The sequence below is a fragment of the Pyrgilauda ruficollis genome, unplaced genomic scaffold (genome assembly GCF_017590135.1).
Source record: "Pyrgilauda ruficollis isolate IOZ18807 unplaced genomic scaffold, ASM1759013v1 scaffold57, whole genome shotgun sequence".
Taxonomy (NCBI): domain Eukaryota; kingdom Metazoa; phylum Chordata; class Aves; order Passeriformes; family Passeridae; genus Pyrgilauda; species Pyrgilauda ruficollis.
In genome coordinates, this window is record NW_024527377.1 from 1,732,252 (window position 1) to 1,745,815 (window position 13,564).

Here is a 13,564-nt window from a genome sequence, read left to right on the forward strand (position 1 = left end):
TGCCTGTAGTGTTGCAAAGGACTCTTTCTCTTCTGAGGAGTGCTGAGCATCTTTGCTTTGATTTGTTTATATGCTGCTGAAAGTTGATCTATCATAGTTTTTCTCCAAATAGGACTACTATAAATTTGATTTAATTTATCTGAAGAATGGCGCACTCAGAGCATCAGTGACTCTATTTCTCACTCTGTGTGTACTGCAGCCTGCCTGCTGTAAATATTCCAGACATTGGGATGCCAGGAGAAGAGGTGAATTTTCTTTCATTCAGGACCATCTGGATTCTGTGAGTGGGTGGAAGACTGGGTATGAAGCAACTTGATTGTGTAGAAGATGGGTAAAAACCTGGCCCTGTTGAAACCAAGGGTAACATTTCCATCGACTTCAGTAGAGCCAAGATTATCCACAATATTTTGGTTTGGGCTAATGGCATTTGCATTGTCCAAAGAGATGCTGGCAAGGGAGGTAATTACTGTTTTTGCTTGTGTCACTCAGCCACGTGAGTGGTCTCTCCATGTTGTGTGGGTGGGAAGGTGTAAGATCAGAAGTCTGGTGTGTTCACTTGTGTCAGAAGTGGGTAAAATTCACAGGCATGTGGTCTTCTGCACAGTCAGTGCTCCTGAGTTACATGCTGGAAATCATAGAGTCATTCAGTTTGGAAATGATTAAGATCATTGAGTCCAAATGTAAATCTAAAGTTGCCAAGTCCCCCACGAAACCATGTCCTCATGCACCACGTCTACAAATAGGATGCTTCCACAATTTTAAGTGCCTGAGGACACAAAAAGACCTGTTTGGATTGCAGACTGGAAACTCTCTTGGCAAAATCATCTATTTCTTTTTCATAGGAAGGACTGGTCACTGCCCCAGAGAATGAGGTTGTGCACAGAATCTCCATGGTGCAGGCCTGTGGTTACCCCAGGGTGTACTACTGCCCTCCAGCCACCCAGGCAGCTCCTCCCAAAACTGAAGGACAAGAGAAACCAGGGAAATGACTCCTGCAGGTATATTCAAGGATATTGGTGAGCAGAAAAAGACTATGGAGGCTCAGCAGATCCCTACTGTGGCCAGAGGTTCCTCTGTGGAAGGAGCTTGCAGAGGTTGTGTTTCTGTATATGGTCTGTAAAACCTCTCCAGCTGGTTGGGAATGTGGTTTTATACGGATGTTTTAAAATTTGAAGCATAGCACTGAGTTGAATCAGGAAGTTTTCTCTTTTTTTTTTTATTTTTTTATTTTTTATTTGTTTGGGTTTGGTTTTTTTAAGAATGTATTTTTTTTTAAATGCAGCTTGCACTGTAAAGGTCTCTTGGGATGGAGTAGCATCTCTTTTAAAGCATACAAAGGCCAGAAAGGTAAACACCCTGACAGGGGCTGCACTTGTCTGCCAAACCTCCTTGTTCATACACTTGCTCTGTGTGGCCTGCTAGGAAACAGGCATTCCCTGGTGTTGTAGCTGTGAGCTGAAGATCCTCTGTATGAGACAGAGTTTCCCCCAGCACATCAGACTTTCCTCAGAGTTGTTCAGACAAAGATTTTAGTTTCGCGTCAATTTGGAACAGAACTCATTACTGAAGCTTGGGTTTTAGCTTTTCTTTTTTTTTTTTTCTTTCCAAATGGAATTCTTGTTGTTCAGCCAGTCCTTGCTCTCTCAAGCTTGTGACAACCCCAGGCAGCTCTGGGACTTCATTTTCAAGCAGGATCTACCTTTCATCATCTGAGTGCTCTTCTCTGAGTGAGCACCTTGTCCCTTGTATTCCAAGGCAGATAGTGAGTTCAGAGTGGATTTTTTGGGATACCTCACCAATTTGTTCCAATCTCTGAGAGATTTGGAAGGACACCTTTGGCTGTGAAAAACGCTCGCCCCTCTGAATCTAGGCTTATTGGCTTCCTAAGTGTTTTGTAAGGATTCACTGTAAATTTTTTTAGGGACTACTTTGAATAAGTACCTGAGTTGCTGGTATGGATAGGTGGAAAATTTTAATGACTCCTGTGTGTGGTTTATAGCTATTTTTGTGCATATTTCAACAGCTACAATGGTTACACCCATAAATTGAAAAAAAATAATCTCTTTCCCGTCTGTTGGCTTTTCTTGTGCCTCGTGTATATTCTTGTTTATTCTGCTGGGCTTCCAAGATGGAAGTTTGTACAAACATTTTAGAGTTTTGAAAAACAACAACCAGAGGCAAAAGAAGAAAAAAAGAAAACAAGGAGCAGGGCGATCAGCTCTCAAGTGGGTCCCTGCCTCCTTTGCTTTACCATCTGGAGCTTCAAGCTGGCATTAATTTTTATAAAGTTTGGGACATGAAGAACCTCCTGTTTTCTGCTCTGTAAATGAGAGTGACATGCTATTTCTTTCATGTATATTCTTTGGAATTCATCCCCTTGCTGTATAGTTTCATACTTCCTGAAGATTATGTACATATGAAGGAAATAATCACAGCAGAAGCCACCCAAATACCTGTGGGTGATCAGATAACCCAACCTGCTCTACAGCTTTTGAAAATCCTGAGTCAGGTGTTTGCTACCCAAAGAAGTTTCCTGAAAAAATAATTTCTGGGGTTTGCACACACAAAACCGTTTTATCTCCTCTTCTAGTTTTTGTTGCAGAGAGGTGAGGGATCTGCAGATACACAAGGAGGAGAGGTTGAGGGAAATGGGTGAGTGAAAAGATTCCTCCAGCTGGCACCAGTGGCTGGGAGGCTTCTCGTGAAGAGATGAATTTTTTATGTAAAGGAAAAGCAAGTGCATCTTGTTCATCTGGTTTGTCACTTGTGGCTGATGTAGCAGTATTTTCAATGTTCATCATGCGTACAGTTAATGCTATTTTGTATAATTCATTGATTTCCATACAATCTCTCTTGGCCATACTTCCTATGCAGGGAGCCAAGCATGCCAACTGCTTTCTGATATTAAATGTAAGTTGAAAACATAAAGAGTGTCTGATTTTCACATTGGTTCTCCCCAGCTGCAAGTAGAGGTTGGCATTAGCCAAGGATGCAGGCTTGGTTACAGGCCAGAGAAGCTCACACAGGTTTTGAGGGACACTTCCCAACCTCCATGGGCTTCAACCAGAGGAAAGGATGACTCGGTCTGGCTGCAGCACTGTGGATGCCAGGATGTGTCCCTGCTGGACACAGAGGAGCAGCCACCATCTGTGTGCTGGTGACCAAGGCCACGGGTGGTGTTGAGGGCACCAACGGACCCAGGCTGCTGCAATGGTGCAAACAAAATATCTGTGTGGAGGCCAACCACGTCCGACGGGTTGCAGCTGTCCCTCTGCCTGCTGGCCACCCCCACCCTGCACCAAATGTAAATCATCACCCTTTTCCCTTTTAACATAACAGTTGTGTCATTTAAAAGCTCAAAGAGCTGAGAAAAAACTCTACTTGTTTAGAGAAACCATTAAAACAAATTATGAGCATTTAATAAATGGGGAAAAATGTCTGTTTATCATAACACAGAATTTTTCCTTTAAATAGCCAAACAACCACCCAAAAGGTTCCTTATAGATGGGTGTGTTGGGGGATATTTCCAGGGCTAGTCTGCAAGAAAGTACTGGGGTCCTTTCTGGGAGCCTTTGGCCCAAATTCCTGCACAGATGGGTGGAGGGCTCAGGATGGGGTAAAAAGCTGTGCTGAGCTCCTTTTGGGACTGGTGATGGAACAGGAAAGCTTTCCTGGTCTTGTGGTACCCCGACAGGCTGGCACGCATTGCCTCCACCCTGGCAGTGAGGGGATGGGAGCACAGTGCCCAGGTACCACACTGTGCTCAGCTCCATGAGCTCCCCTTGGCTGCTCCTTGGGAGGAGGGTCTGCCTCGCATGTAAATGGCAATTTTCCTAAAGCTTAGATGCATCTCTTGAATAAACAGTAGCTTGGCCACTGCCTTTGGAGAGCAGTTCAGCGTTCTTCTTACTTCTCATGTCATACATCTTTTTTTCAAAACATTTCCTGATCCTGAGCTCCTTCCTCAGGTTGTGGGAACATTCAGGTTTGGATCTGCAGTGTGTGGGCTGGCCTCTCTCCAGTTGTTTAACAGATGATTGCTTTGGATAGGATTATCTTGGACAGGCAGAGAATCATCTCTGCAGTGCTGGGGCCGCCTTCGCCCTGGGAGGGGGGAGTGACCAGAGCTGTGATGCTCCTGCTCTTGCTGGCAAGAGCCTTCTCCTGGCTCTGGACCTGTGATCCCATCTTTAACAGCTTTTAAGTCCTTGGTCCATAAGAAGATTGATTGATTGATTGGTCTTAAGAGATTGATTACTGGTTAAACCCCCTTGTAATGGTCCTCTTTACCTTTAGAGCCTTCCAAATTTTGGGAGAAAACCTGCTGTGTGTTTTGCTGTTTGGTGAGTCAGGAGCCTGAAGGTAATTAAGTGCTCAGCTTTTAAGTGCACAACATCTCTTTGTATCACAGCACTGCAGCTTCACTTGTGTGAAACCTGACGTGGCTCCCAGCAGCTGCAGTCATGGACAGCCACGGGGTGTGTGCAGCCGTGCTGTGGACCAGCTCCTGGGGGCTGCAGACACTGTTTGACACTGCAAACACTGTCTGAGTGTCCACAAAGACGGAGCTGCAGCGTGGCAGGCTGATCAGGGAAGGCAAAACCAGATGGGCTTTGACAAGCACAAAGCTGCTGCATCCCTGACACTGTTCATCCACTTCTGATGGGGCAAGGGGTGACTTGCTGAGCACTTGGGGCACTCCTGTCATACGCCCCATGTGGTGGCTGGCCAGTTTACTGGAGATGTCTCAGCTTGTGGCTGGCACCCCTACAGGGTGTTTCCATATTTCTCTGAAAATGCTTGGAGCCAGCAGTTTTTACAAGGTAGTTGGCCCAATGAGGGAAGCAAATTTTTTCTTCTGTGATGATGGAATTGGGAAAAAGTGAGGGTAAAGAAAAAGGAAATCTTTTTTGGGCAGACCCCATATTGGCTGTGGACTCCAACAACATGGCAGGGTGGGAGCCTGGTGGTGTTTGTTGGAAGGGGGTGTGGAGGATTTTGTTGGATCTTAGTAGGTACGTGAATTTGGAGATGGTGATTTTAAAGGGTTCAATTTCATTTTAATTTCTCTGTGGGGTTCATGAGGAACCAGTCCTGTGAACTGCATTCAGCAGGGAGGGTGCTTCCATAAGGGCCAGTGGCAATGTCACTCCTGGGAGCTGGCACTGCTTAAGTGAATCAGCCAGGAAGAAGTAGGTATGAGAAAGGCCAAATAAATTTGGTTTGTGATAAGGAAGATGGCAAAAGATATGTCCTGAACAGAATTTTGGAGATGATAACAGAGGAAGAAAAGGAAAGAATGGAAGAAATGTTACAAGGGCTAAACACAAAGGTTTCAAAAGAGGCTCAGTGTGTGGGCAGGACTGAGATGGTTATCACGGCTAACTGCTCAATTACAAGTTTTGTCATGGACAGATAGATTAAGTGGCTCCACTGCAAAAGTGACAGTGTGGTGGGGATGCCTCTCCTTAGACATTGCCAACAGCCCCAATGTCTGGCCACAAAATGTGGGATAAAGCCCTTCTCCCTTGTATCACTCTCTTGTGAGCTGAACTGGTTCTAGCCCAGCCTTTCCTGTCCAGCCAGTTTGAACCTGGCATTTGGGATTAAGCCAAGTGTGGAGACACATACATTCTAAAGGAGCTTACCTAAAAAAAAGGGCATTTGAGAGATGGTGACTGGAGGGCACACTGCCCTTCTGGTGCACCCTGTCCCTGGTGCATTAACTCCCTTAATGAGAGGCACTGTGTCAGACTGTCCAGCTCAGGTTGATAACAAGTATTTTATTACCTTCCTATCACTAAAAAAAAAAGGAAGAAAATCCTTTATTCAGCCTTCTCAGTACTTTAATCTCAGAGTCCTCCTCAATCCGATGTGTGGAGACTTTTCTTTGTGAATTGGGAGCAAATTCTCCAGCTTCTCTCCCACAGGTTCTAATCCCTTCTTTTGTTTCACCATGCCCTTGTGTAAGCAGTTCCCTTGAGAACAGGGCTCCAGGAATATATAATTAAATCAGAGGTTTGGCACTAATAAGTGATCTTATCACTTTGTTGGGCTTTTTTTAGGGCTTTGTGTGATATTCTAGGCCGCTCATTTGAAGTTATTTAATTACAAGGTCCCCACAATAGAACCAGGGCCTTGGATGGTGTTTTTTTTTTTTAAATCTGGTTTTATATTTTTTTATTGTACCATGTGTTATGATGCTTTGTGCACCAGGTGACCTAGGCGGGGCTGACAACCCTTCAGGACTGTCACTGACAAAGCTGACTCGGCAGATTGTTTCTGCTATGAGTAATTCCCGAGAAGGAACTCCTCTTCAAGCCCCAACAAAGTGGTTGAACCCTAGAACATATGCTACCATCAAGCCAAGGGTTGGAGCCCACTGGGGACTGTACCCTGCCTGGGGCAAGAATAAAGCAGGAAGAAAGCCAAATCCTGTTGAAAGTCCCATTCCCAGGAGTTTTCTTGTGTTCTGTGCTGCCCAAAGCACTTCTTTTGCCGGCTGTGGGCGGTGGAGCTGTGCTGTGACCTCCGTGGGGTGGGACTGTTGCCCAACACAGAATTTTCCATGGCTTGAACCTCTCCATTGTTCAGCTCCGGGGGTGATGAGGTATCAGCCCTCACCCTTGAGAAGCCTCAGGGCCTGAGCTGACTAGGTGTGAAGTTGTTTGAGTACTTCAAGATGAAGATAAGATATGGAGATTTTAAAAAGCTCTATTAGAAACCTGCCATCTATTGAAGTGCATTCTAGGTAATGGGTATGTGTGTTCAGGATGGAGCTAAAATGGATAGAAAAACAGTGTTGTAAGAGTCCCTCCTCTAGACTGTCTTCAGATCACTCAAGCTCCTCTCTTCATTTTTCAGTACACAAATAATTTTGACGACTAACCTGCATCTCCTCCCCCAAAAATGCGCAATAAGACTGAGAACAATGTAAGGCATGAGTGCAATAACACAAAGGCTCTGGTGTGGTGTGCTGGTGTGATTGCATGGTGGAATGGCAGCATGTGCAACCTAGGCCTTTCAAAATGCCAAAACATGTTTTGGTTTGTATTTTATTTATTTATTTATTTATTTATTTATTTATTTTTCCCAGAAGAATATTCTTTTAACTCTCATCTCCATTCTTGCTGCTGGTCCACTGAGGAGGTGAGAGCTGGGCTGCCACAAGCAGGGTGACAGGTGGGATGGTTGGCTTTCAGCCTCAGGGAAGGTTGGAAGGAGCCATCAGTCAGCTGGCAGCAGGAGCACAGCTTCAGCCATGGGTCCCTGCTAGATAGCATTTTCCTAAATGCATTCAAGCTGTATTTCCCCCCTTTGTTACTCTTTTGCCCCATGAAATGTCAGACAACACTCCACATATCTGAAGTTCCAAGCTTTCAAACATTACACAATCTGTGATGGAAATGGGCTTTTAAAAGTATCTGTTTGCTTGAAAAAGCTTCAATCTCAGCAAAAACTATCCCTGGGATGCCCTTCCCCCTCTTTAAACAGCAAAACTGAGCTTCAGCAGTACCAGCTCTATCTCTTGGCACGACAGTGGAAAATCCTCTGCTTTCCATTGGCCATATGGCTTGGGGTAAAACCCTCTCTGCTAGTTTAATTCATCAATGAGAACCTGCTGACTGATGTCCTACAACTGGCCTGGCACAGTTTGCTGCACACCTGAACCTGGAGCTGATCCAGGAGCTCCATCTCTCGCTATGCTCAGGCAGAATCCCCTGAATCTGAATTAAATAGTAACACAACAGACATTAATGTACTCTTCCAGTGTCATTTTCAGTCCCATTTTGTTGCTTTTCTGCCCACTTGGAATGCTGCTCCATTTATTAACTTCTTGTTTGCTTTCCTTCCAGCTTGCTTACCTATCATCACTAATTACAGAACAAACAATGGCAGTAATACAGTAATGAATAGCAGCCTTTTGGGGTTTTTTTCTTTTGTGTGTAGGTGCACCTGGTTCAAATATTTAAGATAAATGGGAGTGGCTTTCCAATTCTCTGCTTTGCCTAGCAGCACAATTTCTATCAGTCAATTCTGGGACAGTATGAGTAGGCAGCAGGAGGTTACGCCAGGTAGGCAGAAGGAAAGGGTGTTCTGACATCTCCTGTAAACACAAAATTCAAGGATTGCTGCCCAGCACCATCCCTCCCTTTTAATATTGTTTCCCACCCTTGATTTTGTGCTGGCATTGTTCTTTTTGGTTCTTTGAGATCCTGTTGACATCGAGTGATGCTGCAACTCCTTACTCCTTAATGTGACCCTGAAATCACAATTCCCCACCAATTCAGGAAAAGGAGAAATTTATAAGAGAAAAGAAACCTTTCCTGTACAAGTACCCTAATGCAACACAACACTTGGGTTAAACACAAGCACAGCTCCATTGATTCCCTGGTCTGAATCCACATAAAAGTATCTCTTTGATCTAGATTTGGGATTACAATGGAATAACAAGCAATCTAAATCCGCTATTAAGTACATCAATAAAAACACCTCACCACCGAAGCTTAAGCAAGTATTAAAATGCACCTCGAAGTAGGAAATTGCCTATTGAAAGTGAAATAGTTGTTGATATAAAGCTTTTAATTAAAATGGAATTAGTGTTTCAGTGAATCTTTCTGTATTTTCTTTCATTATTTTACAGGGGTGGGCAGAGACATGTCCCTGTCTGGACCAGGAATGGCTCTGACTGGGCATCAACTTCCACCTTGGACCTCTCCAGCCCTCTGAAAGATATTTTGACCAATATGATACGGATCAGAAGAACAGTTTGTTTGTTTGTTTATTTTCAGTTAATAACCATAATTATTTATTTTTTAAAAATCCACTTCTGCTCTGTTAACATCTACTACCAATCTCCTTGCAGGGAGACATGATCTGCTTAGTGAAAACAATCCCCAGTCACCTGCTGAACTGGTTGGATGTTATTTTGGTGTAGTGATAACTAGTTGTGCTCGGGGGATAAACCAAGAGTCACTTCTTGAGGCATCCATTATTTAAGAGACTGAAATGAATCACTCTGTCGATTCAAATGGATCATTAAAATATTGCTAACTCCAGAAATAATAAAATCATTTAAATTGGGCCTCAGAAAACTGAGAATTTGTCTCAAAGGTCTTGAGATCCTCCTTCAGTAGTAGCAGGAAGGTGTTTATACCTTGTCTTTTCATTCCTGAGCCTTCAGCTTAGAATCAGGATGGCTTTTTCTGCAGCTCACTATGCCTTTGGAGAAAAGGAGTTTGAGCTAATTTCCTTTCTATGTGTCTTCAGCAGCTAAGCATTTAAGAGTAATGTTCAAAGTGTGATGCCAGAAATTTGTCTTTCCTTGGTGTGGTCTCCCACTGGACAGATTCAGGGTGCTCATTCTTTTGTGTCAGACTCTCAGTTTGCAGTATCTATGTTCATTCCCAGTGTCTGTGATGTCTAATTGAAGGAGCGCATCTGATATATCTGTAACAAAGTCCCATTTACTGACTCTGCATACCCTGGTCTTGTGTCTGTATATTTTACTGTGTCTGTATTTTTATTTTACCAGTGTGAGCGCTATGAAGTGCAAGTCCTACTGGAGCTGTGGAACAGTGCAGTAACTTCCAGCATCCTGTGCTTGCATGAGACATGGTGAGATGCTGAACTATGCCAGGGAAATGCCTGGGATGAGGTGAGCCTGATGTGGACATGCTGGGGCTGGGCAGGAGGAAAGCCCGTGTGAGTGCAGAAGGAAGGACACGCTTTAATTGCAGCCATTTACCTGCACATCAGGAGCAGGAAACATGCATCATCCTCAGGTCACAGCTCTGCCTTGCAGGAACAGCTTTCATCACCTGCCCCCAGTGTTTCCCCAAGAGTTAAAAACCTCGACCTGCTGGGACATGTCTGAGCCTCCAGAGGTGAAGGAAAGACCAGGCTTGGGGTGGAGACACCCACACCCCTTGCCATTGCAGTGTTCCACAGGGCACGGCACTGGGAGGGCTCCTCGCCCCCACGCTGCTTGTTTGTGCTGCTGGAGGAGGGGGAACAGGCTGTGCACTCCCTGGCTGCTCCCCTGCCCCTGCTGGGTCCTGGGAGAGCTGCCCTGTGCCCAGCCTTCCCTGGTGCTCCACTGAGGAGATATCATGGCTGTGATGGTGCACTTTCCCGGTGCACAAGGAGGGGGTACTCTGCATTTGGAGAAGGAAGCCTTTGTGTTCAGCTCCTAAACTTCATCTGGCTTTGAGGCTGGACCTCAGGGTGCTCCTCTCCCATGTGAGAGCCTGCCAGGCTGGGTGCTGCAGGGGCAATGTGTGCAGGAATCTTCTCTGCAGATGCCGACACAGTTTACGTCTGAGATAAGCGCTGAGCTGTAAATGCGCAGAGAGGAGCAGAGAACTTCTGGGAACTTTAGACATCTGGAGAACTTTAATGTAGAAAACACAGATGTTTATGGATGCTTTCTGCAGAGTCATGAAGGGCTGAAGATCATAATTCTGTGCTTGGGCATCTCAGTCCTTTTGCAGATTTCTTGGCTCCACAGTTCACTTCTGCAGTGGCAGAGGAATGATTTGGATTAGGGCAGCATGCAAGCTTCTCAGGATAAATGGGCTTGCTACATCCATGAAAGAAATCTCTCTCTGTCTCACTTTTCTCTGATTAAAATTAATATATTAATAATTACAAAGGTGTTGGAAAGGTCGTTAATGTGTGGCCAAAATCTCAGAGATTTGTGTGAAGTTGCATAGGATTTCAGAGTACTGTTACTGTCAGTTTATCACTCATTACAATAATCCAATTAATTAATGCTTTTTTTTAGTGTTGACTGGCAGGTATTCTATGTCTAATATTGAACAAAAATAGCAACAGTACTTCCCTTGTTATTTTGCACAAGAGCGATTCTCACAATTTGATCACCAGTGGGACAAATAAAATAATAATGGGATATTCCAACAAGAGGCAAGGTGTGCAAATTGATCTGGATAAATTACACTGGGCAAAGAAACCCCTCCAACAACTCCAGTGAGCAGTAGGAGGAGAAGAGTAGGGAAGACATAACCTGTTTCCAAATGAGAACTTGGAGTTCATGGTATCCCTTTGCCATTTTGTTACAATACTGCCTTTTGCTTTGAAAAGAGACTTAGATAGGATATCTTTAAAATACTACCCATTCTTTAGGTAAATACTCTAAGCTCTCTTTTCCTCCCGAGTCCAGGGGAGCTGAGAGCAACAGGCTCCCTGCACATGGTGAGAGGTGATTTACTGTAACCCCAACATAACAGGTATTTTCTGGGGCTGCAGCACACAGACATGCCATTGATAATTCTGCCTTTGTTTTGATTGCTTCCAACTGCAGAATGAGGGAGACTTAATTGGCAGAAATTACCTCATTCCTGCCTTGATTAAGGCCTCCATATGTGTTTTATAAATAAAGTAGTCTTTTCAATTGTTTTATCACTTGGAGGTTTCAGCAGACTAAATATGATTTATGGTGTTTTGCCTCTTTCCCCAAATGGGAACCACTTCTGACCATCTGCCCTGCTTGTGGCCGCAGGACTGGCACACCAAGATCTGCTGGGTGGAGGTGGCTGGGCACCCTCCAACCCTCCCTGGGGTGTTTGCCCAGCCCAGGGCTCAGCTGGGAGCAGGGTCTCCATGGGGTTGGTGTAGGGCAGCTGGCAGCAGGGGCCCAGTCCCCAGGGCTGTGTGCTCTCTGTGCTCTCTCTGTCAGGCTCCCTCGTGGCACGGCCAGGGCTTGCCCTGACAGCTCCTGGGCAATGCTGCCATTGCCTGCTGGCTGAATTCCCCTGCTCCCTTTCTTATTGTATTGTAATAAAGGAATAAAGCAAATATATATATATATATATATATATATATATATATATATATATATCTCAGGCTTTTATTTGGGCTGCAGTGTACAGCCTCCTGCAGCTTTGGGAAAGGCTCTTGGAGGGAGCACCAAGGGGCATCTCCAGCCCATTGAGCTGCTGGATTATCCCCCTTCATGCCTGAGGGAAGTGGCTGAAGATGAGCTTCATCATGGGACCTTGCCTTCTATTTAGTCCTGTCATATATTATATCATCATATCAACAATATCATATCATATCATATCATATCATATCATATCATATCATATATCATATATCATGTCAATCATATCATAATCAAATGTTTTGTGCTGGGAGGGACCTTAACACTTATCTCATTCCAACTCTCACAGGCAGAAACAGCTTCCACTATCCCAGGTTGCTCCAAGCCCCATCCAGCCTGGCCTTGAACACTTCCAGAGATGGGGCAGCCACAGCTTCTCTGGGCAATCTGTGCTAGAGTCCCCCACACTCACGGGGAAAAATTTCTTCCTAATAATAATAATAATAATAATAATAATAATAGTCCTCCCAAATCCACCCAGTGTGAATTCATAGTTATATGTGAAAAGATGAGGAATGATTAAATGATGCTCAGGCTGGTGCTGAGCTTTGAAACCTGGACTGATGCTTTAAAAAGAGTTTTGTAGGCAAACAGGGGTGGAAAAAAAGAATGAATAGAAATAAAATCGAGGCCTCATGTGCCAAATACACTGCTTACTCCACTCCACATTTTTTCAAGTCTCTTTGTTTTCAAGTAGCAGTATTGCTTCGTCCAATCTTCTGAAATCCTGAGCTTGGCTTAAAACTAGAGCTGAAAATGTTTCATGTTGCATTCTTTTATTTGCTCTCAGAAGGCTGAACATTTTGCACTCATGTGCCTTTCAGGAAAGCTGGATATGTGCTAAATTAAAAAAAAAAAAGAAAAAAAAAAGCTTAAATTGTTGGGTTAAAAACTGATCCAAGCTCTAAATCACCAGTAAATGCAGATGACTCATGATAAAATGATGAGAATTGAAAATACTGTTAGACATTTACAGAGATAAGGAGAAGAGGTATATTTAGTGGGATTCTTGGGTCTTAGCATTTGGTATTCTGAACTGTCTAGAGAGAAACATGCTGATTTCCTCGGATTACTTGATCATGGTTCACTGAGTTCAGGTTTTCTTTCCTTTTTTTTTTTTTCTTGCTAATTCAGTAACAGCGAATATTCTTGTGAATGAATTCATGCAGCTAAGCACATTTTAGAAGAGAAGGATGTTTTTTCTAACAAAGATAATTTCCTGTATGAAGTGCAGGAAAAAAAAATCCCAAAGAAAAAAAGTTTTGTTTATGTACTTGTTAGTTCTGACTTAAAAAAAACCCAAAAAACCAAAAAAACAAAAAACAGAAACAAACAAACAAACAAACAAACAAAAAAAAAAAACCCAAAAAAACCAAGTGAAAAAAAGAAGGCCTGAAACATCTGGATGCAAAATTCCAAATAACACAATTTGGGGGTTTGTGCCAGATTGGATGCAGCTCAATGACAAAGCTGGAATTCAAAGCCAGCACATGAAGCAGGCAGGGGGGCTGAGGGAGGATTCGGGTGGGCGCAGGACAGACTGTTTCTGCTTTTCATCCACAGGATGCTTCAGATAATAAATATGAGCTCTTCATCCTGTCACCAGCTCTGCTGCAGAAGGTGTTGCTCCTGTCACAACTCAAGACCCATTTCTTTTGGAAA